Source organism: Spinacia oleracea, chromosome 1 (genome assembly GCF_020520425.1).
Source record: "Spinacia oleracea cultivar Varoflay chromosome 1, BTI_SOV_V1, whole genome shotgun sequence".
Lineage (NCBI taxonomy): Eukaryota > Viridiplantae > Streptophyta > Magnoliopsida > Caryophyllales > Amaranthaceae > Spinacia > Spinacia oleracea.
This window is the reverse complement of record NC_079487.1, coordinates 120,309,430-120,315,429: the sequence shown is the minus strand read 5'-3', so window position 1 is coordinate 120,315,429 and position 6,000 is coordinate 120,309,430. Positions and strand designations below refer to the sequence as shown.

Sequence of the window (6,000 nt, the reverse complement as noted above, 5' to 3'; positions counted from 1 at the left end):
ATGATTATTTAAAGTTTAGAAGACTCATTCCACCTATTTATGCACATATAAAGCTCGTTAGGGTCATATATAGCCTAAAATAACATTTTTGCTCCCAACTTTCACAAAACGAACCTAAGTAAACATATTTTGACTAAAAAAATTATTTTCGCTCCTAACTCTCAACTAATCTTATCTATTTAACTTAATTTAATTTATTGGTTTGCATGTTGTTCTTTCAAAGGTTTTCAATACTCCAAGGGAGAAGCCCTTTACCAAAGAGACGATGCATGAAGTTCGAGACAAGTGGGCTACTTAATTCACCGCTTGTGAAATACCCTCGTTATAAATAGAACAAGCTAGTATTAAATATAACTAATCTTGTATATTATTGTAAACGTGAAATATATCTAATTTTTGAGGAATGTCAAGGTGATGTTTGGTGAAAGAGTCTGCTATAAATTATATTGTAGAATTTTATATTGCAGAATCAGAAATTATATTGCTGATTTTTTTTAAATAATCACAAAAAGGTAAGCTTATTACAACAAGTGCCACCTTTGTGAAGCTCAAAGATGGCGCTTATTACAACAAGCGCCCTCTTTGTGAAGCTCAAAGGTGGCGCTTTTGTAATAAGCGCCACCTTTGAGCTTCACAAAGGTGCATTTGTTATAATAAGGCCCACGTTTGAGCTTCAAAGGTGGCGCTTTTTCAGTGTCACCTTTGTGAATTTTAAAAATGTGATAGCTTTTTCAGTACCACCTTTGTGAATTTCACAAATGTGATCAGGCCATATAATGCGCTTGAAAAGCGCCACTTTCAACAACAACAACAACAACAACAACAATAATAATAAAACTTCTCTTTGATCACTCATCTACGTGATCGTCAAGATGGATGTCAAGATGGCGGGGGGAATGGGCTTACTAGGAGCTCTTTGATCACTCATCTTCGTGATCGTCATTGTGGTAATGCTGCTGCACAATCAGTCGCACGTCACTCTCTAACCACTGACTTGGCTATTTTCTTTGAGGCTGAGTCGACCTTTCGTCGTATGGGGATTTGGCTTTGTGGGGATTGTTTTAAGACGCATGCTATCCGTTCTAAATATTGTCATGGTGCAGGTTCTAATTTTGTGGCCCCACCTGATAATGGGGATGGTGTTGTTCGGTTTGTGCTCTATAGTCTTTCTAAACCGCAGCTCAATTCTGACGTACCTAGTCATGTGGATACTACGGTGCAAGACTATGGTTTTACCGTCACTCTTCTTGACTGATTGCTATCTACACGTCTTTGCACTGTGAAATCCATCCCTCCTAAATGTCATTTGGGTTTTTCCCGGGTATTGAAAGGTGCGCTTGATAGGGTGATTTGCAAGCCTGACGACATCTCTTGTTGGGTTAGTCTTCTCGTGTTGCCTCTGTGTATCCTTAGGACCTTTAGTCCGAGGAGTAATCGCGAGTGTTCTTCTTCCGTTAGGCGGCAACGACAGGAAGAGAGCATTGCTAATGCTATTCGTACTTGGAGTGAGCCAGGTGGTAGTATGTTGCTTTTGCGGGATGCTTTGGCAGCTGGATCCCCTACTTTGATGGATGTTGATGAGGATCTTGATTTGACAGAGCGTAATATCAAGCAGTGTCGTAGGAAGATTTGTGATGGTCATTACACTGTTGTAGTCCGTGTTCTTTCCTCTTCTGGTGTTGCGCCTTATAATGAGGTCACTCTTGCGGATTTACAGTCCAAACACCCTTCTTCCCCAGCTCCGTCCTTGCCTGATATTCATGTTGATCACCATCATCTCATGGCTACTTCTGCTGTTGTTTTGGACCGAATTAGGAGTTTTCCTCGTGGCACATCTTGTGGGAGGGACGCTTTGCGAGCTCAGCACCTTATGGATTGTTTGAGTGGTGCTGTTGTGGATGTTTCAGATGAGTTAGTTGACTCCATTTTTTGGGTGGTTAATCTCTTTTTAGCAGGGAATTGTCCCATGGGTTTGGGAGAGTATGTTGCTAGTGCTCCCCTCACACCTCTTGTCAAGCCCGGTGGTGGTATTCGTCCTATTGCTGTGGGTACTGTTTGGCGACGTCTGATTTCGAAGGTTGGTGATGTTATGGTTGGTCCGTCTTTGGGAAGTTAATTTGATGGTCTTCAATTTGGTATCGGGGTATCTGCGGGTGGTGAGGCAATTCTTCATGCTGTGAATCGGTTGATTGAGGATCGGGGTTCTGGTGTGGGTCTTTCGATGTTGGTGGATTTTTAAAATGCTTTCAATTTAGTTGATCGAACGACCATGTTACGTGAAGTTCGTCTTCGTTGTCCGGGCATTTCACGTTGGGTTGAATTCTGCTACTCTACTCCAGCCAGATTATATTATGGGGAGCATACCTTATGGTCGTCTCAGGGGGTGTAGCAGGGTGATCCCCTTGGTCCTTTGCTTTTTGCTTGGTTTTACAACCCCTGGTTTGTAAAATCAGGGATGCTTTTGATGTATGTCTTCAGGCATGGTATTTGGATGACGACACTATTATTGGTGACACCTTGGTGGTTGGGAAGGTTCTGCAGTTGATTAGGGAGGAAGGGCCTTGTCTCGGGTTACATCTTAACATTGAGAAGACTGAGGTTTTATGGCCTATAGAGGACCCTCGAAGCAGGCTTGTGGGGGTCTTTCCCGCTGATATTGCTCGTCCTTTGCATAGTGTTAAGTTGCTCGGGGGTCCCGTTAGTTCCAATCCAGTTTTTAGTGGTGAGCTTGTGATGCAGAGGGTAACCAAGACCATTGGGCTTATGGATAAGGTTGTTCAGCTTGATGATCCTCAGTGTGAGTTGTTGTTACTTAGGGCATGTACTGGAGTTTCTAAACTCTACTTTGCTTTGCGTACTTTTCCTCCTGGTATCTTTGAGGCGGCTCAGCGCACTTTCGATGAGGCTCTTCGTTCTTCCTTGGAGCGTATTGTTACTACTTCGGGGCCTGGCTTTGGTGATTGGAAGTGGCGTCTTGCCACCTTACCTTTTTTCTTTGGCGGACTTGGTGTCTATTCTGCAGGTGATGTTCGAACATTATGCTTTTCTTGCTTCTCGTTTGCAGTCTTCTGGTTTGCAGACAAAGCTTCTACGACATGCTGTTATTGTTGGTCATGGTCGAGCATTTGAGGATGCGTTGAGTCTATATAATAGAACGGTGGAGTATGACATCCTGAGTAACCCTAGTGAGGTCGCTGCCCCTAAACTCATGAATAAACTGGCAGATATATACTTCACAAAGGTTACTGCATCTGCAGAATCCACCTTCACTTTATCTTCTCGACAGTTGGCGTTGTGGAAATCGCAGCAGGGTGATCACACCTCTGCTTGGCTTCGTGCGGTCCCCATATCAGGTTTGGGACAGACGATGAATGCCAAGGCTTACCGATGTGTGTTGTGTTACCGGCTGGGGGTTCCTTTGTTCTTTGTTACGGCCCCATGTTCTGCTTATTCCAGGGTCTTTGCGGGAGACATCTTTGGTGATCATGCGGTGTCATGTGTTGGCATCGTGGGTATTAAACATCGGCATAATGTGGTTCGGGATACCCTTGTTGATGTTTGTTATCGCTCTGGGATTTCGGCGCGGAAAGAGGTTGATGTTGGTCTATCTGGAGGGAACGATGGGGCACTCCGGCCAGCAGACGTGTTTCTCTACTCTTGGGATCAGGGCTGTGACGTGTGTGTTGACTTGACTGGATCATCCCCTTTGACACAGTTTGGGTTGGCTGGATTTGTCCCGGGCCGGATTGTGGCTGAAGCGGCTATTCGGAAACGGGTCAAGTACGAAGCACGTTGCAGGGCCATTGGTTATAGCTTTCTTCCGTTCTCTTTCTCTTCTTCGGGGGAGCTGGATAAGGATGTTGTAGCGTTGCTGAAGCGGATTCAGAAGTTCTCTAGGACTCAGGACGTTGAGGCTCGTGCTGCTGCTCATATTTTCACCAGGATAGGCTTTGCTATAGCTAGAGGAGTGGGGGCCCATATTGTATATCGGCTTCCCACTAACTATTTGTAAATTATTTGACTTTCTTAGCATAATAATAATAATAATAATAATAATAATAATAATAATAATAATAATAATAATAATAATAATAATAATACCCACAGTGGTTCTAGTACGGTTTTTGTGGACCCCCCTGATTCTGGGGATGGTACTATTCGTTTTACTCTCTACGGTATTCAAAAACCTCAAGCTCCTGCTTCCGAGCTGTCTACTTCTGATGCGCCTCGAGAACATCATTTTTCTTTTGATGTTGCTCTTCTAAACACTTTATGGTCTAAGCGGCTGCGTTCTGTGAAAACCATCCCTCCCAAATGTCGTTTGGGTTTTTCGCGTGTTCTGAAAGGGGCGCTTGATAAGGTGATTTGCAGACCAGTTGACATCGCTTGTTGGGTTCAGTTTCTCGTGTTACCTCTGTGTGTCCTAAAGACTTTTTCTCCACGAAGTAATCGTGAGTGTTCCTCCGGTGTTAGGCGGCGACAACAGGAAGAGTGTATCACCTCTGCTATTCGTTCTTGGGGTGTGCCTGGTGGTTCTGAGCAACTTGTCATAGACACATTGGCTAGCGTGTCTCCCCCTCTATTGGATGTTGACGAAGACCATGATTTGGCGGAGCGTAATATTAAGCAATGCAAGAGAAAGATTTCTGACGGTCACTACACTGCTGCCGTTAGGGTTCTTTCTTCCTCAGGTCTTGCCCCTTACAATGATGCTACTCTTGCAGATTTGCAAGCAAAGCACCCTTCCGTTCCGGTCCCTACCTTACCGGATATCCCTGTTGATCAGGCTGTGTGGGTTGAGGTTGTGGAGGAAAACCGGGTGGTCCACTAGGCTGCGGGTTGTAGTTACTCCGCGGTTGGTATGAGTGTTGTGGTGGCGGTTGGTACTGTTGTTGTGGTGGTGGAGGGTGTTGAATCTGATGGGGGTTCTGGACATTAGTACTCCTATATGATAGTAGGGGGTTGTTTTTATACCCCTCATTGTAAGAGTTGGAGTACGGATTGTTCTGCTTGTAGGACTGGAATGCATTGCATTGTTCGATGGAGCTCTGACATTCCTGTGCATAATGGCCCTGCATCCCACAACTATTACAGACATTGGCAGATTGGGCACTCATTGCAGCGACACTAGCATGTTGGGTGGATTGGGAAGATGCTATCTGTATATTATCAAGCTTGTGATGTAGGGCAGTTAGTTGAGCAGTAAGTTGTTCAATAGAATTCATTTCATGCTTAACACCCCGGTCGGCAAAACCTCTAGGATTCCCATATTGGGCACTATGGATGGCCATCTCCTCAATCACCTCTAAAGCTCTAGGCACCTCCAGTTGCATAAATCTCCCACTGGAAGCTGAATCCAAAAGACACCTAGACTCATTACCCAGACCATTATAGAACTGCTGAACCAGGAACCAGTCAACCAAACCATGGTGCGGGCACTCTCTTTGCAAGTCCTTGAATCTCTCCCAAACCTCGAACAAACTCTCATCTGCTTGTTGAGAGATACCTAATATTTGACCCCTTAGACGAGCTGTCTTCTCAGGTGGGAAATATTTAACATAGAATGCAAGGGCCAAAGAATTCCAATCGGTGATTTTCATAGCTGCGCGGTTGAGACTATTAATCCATAGCTTTGCCTTCCCACTCAATGAAAATGGAAAGAGTATCTCCATAGTCTGCTCCGGTGTTAAGTTCTTCTGCTTAATGGTGGCACAATACTGAATGAAAGACTGAATATGGAGATTAGGATCTTCACCCTTTTCCCCGCCGAATTGGTGTCTCTCGATCATGTTTATCAGCTGGGGTTCGATCTTGAAATTCTCGACCGCAATGGAAGGCATGATTGCCTTGGGAAGCATAGACAGACTTGGCTTAGAATATCTGTAAGCCTTGGCACTAGTGGGGGTGGCGGTGGTGGTGCTTGGTCACCCATCTCTGAATCTGTATGGAATAGATTGCTAATCAGATAGTCGGATTCAGAGTCAGAATAGTCCCTCAACT

At 44.6% G+C, this 6,000-nt stretch overlaps 1 non-coding gene across 1 annotated transcript; it reads left to right on the top strand.

The window, feature by feature from the left end:
• The first annotated feature begins 5,421 nt into the window (after positions 1-5,421).
• LOC130466526 (small nucleolar RNA R71) lies at positions 5,422-5,528 on the top strand. The gene has a single exon (XR_008926744.1). It is a non-coding gene; the product is annotated as a small nucleolar RNA R71 (small nucleolar RNA).
• Positions 5,529-6,000: the final 472 nt, after the last annotated feature.